We start from the raw sequence: 1507 nt of genomic DNA, 5'->3' as shown, positions 1-1507 counted from the left end.
TGATTTGGCTCTCTGTTTGTCTGTTATTGGTGTATAGAAATGCCTGTGATTTTTGCAGATTGATTTTGTATCCTGAGACTTTGCTGAAGTTGCTTATCAGTTTAAGAAGATTTTGGGCTGAGATGGTGGGGTTTTCTAAATATACAATCATGTCATCTGCAAACACGGACAATTTGACTTCCTCTTTCCTAATTGAATACCCTTTATTTCTTTCTCCTGCCTGATTGCCCTGGCCAGAACTGCCAACACTATGTTGAATAGGAGTGGTGAGAGAGGGCATCCCTGTCTTGTGCCAGTTTTCAAAGGGAATGCTTCCAGTATTTGCCCATTCAGTATGATATTGACTGTGGGTTTGTCATAAATAGCTCTTATTATTTTGAGATACATCAATACTTAGTTTATTGAGAGTTTTTGGCATGAAGTGGTGTTGAATTTTATCAAAGGCCTTTCCTGCATTGATTGAGATAATCATGTGATTTTTGTCTTTGCTTCTGTTTATATGATGGATTACGTTTCTTGATTTGTGTACATTGAACCAGCCTTGCATCCCAGGGATGAATCCAATTTGAATATGGTGGATAAGCTTTTTGATGTGTTGCTGGATTCGGTTTGCCAGTATTTTGTTGAGGACGTTTGCATCAATATTCATCAGGGATATTGGTGTAAAATTCTCTTTTTTTGTTGTGTCTCTGCCAGGCTTTGGTATCAGGATGATGCTGGCTTCATAAAATGAGTTAGGGAGGATTCCTTCTTTTTCTATTGATTGGAATAGTTTCACAAGGAATGGTACTAGCTCCTCCTTGTACCTCTGGTAGAATTCGGCTGTGAATCCGTCTGGTCCTGGACTTTTTTTGGTTGGTAGGCTATTAATTATTGCCTCAATTTCAGAGCCTGTTATTGGTCTATTCAGGGATTCAACTTCTTCCCGGTTTAGTCTTGGGAGAGTGTATGTGTCCAGGAATTTATCCATTTCTTCTAGATTTTCTAGTTTATATGTGTAGAGGTGTTTATAGTATTCTCTGATGGTAGTTTGTATTTCTGTGGGATCAGCGGTGATATCCCGTTTATCATTTTTTATTGCATGTATTTGATTCTTCTCTGTTTTCTTCTTTATTAGTCTTGCTAGCAGTCTATCAATTTTGTTGATCTTTTCAAAAAACCAGCTTCTGGATTCATTGATTTTTTTGAAGGGTATTTTATGTCTCTATCTCCTTCAGTTCTGCTCTGATCTTAGTTATTTCTTGCCTTCTGCTAGCGTTTGAATGTGTTTGTTCTTGCTTCTCTAGTTCTTTTAATTGTGATGTTAGGGTGTCAATTTCAGATATTTCCTGCCTTCTCTTGTGGGCATTTAGTGCTATAAATTTCCCTTTACACGCTGCTTTAAATGTGTCCCAGAGATTCTGGTATGTTGTGTCTTTGTTCTAATTGGTTTCAAAGAACATCTTTATTTCTGCCTTCAGTTCGTTTTGTGCCCAGTAGTCATTCAGGAGCAGGTTGTTCAATTTCT

Source organism: Mandrillus leucophaeus, unplaced genomic scaffold, assembly GCF_000951045.1.
Source record: "Mandrillus leucophaeus isolate KB7577 unplaced genomic scaffold, Mleu.le_1.0 Scaffold43, whole genome shotgun sequence".
NCBI classification, from domain to species: Eukaryota; Metazoa; Chordata; class Mammalia; order Primates; family Cercopithecidae; genus Mandrillus; species Mandrillus leucophaeus.
Note: the sequence above shows the minus strand (reverse complement) of the source record.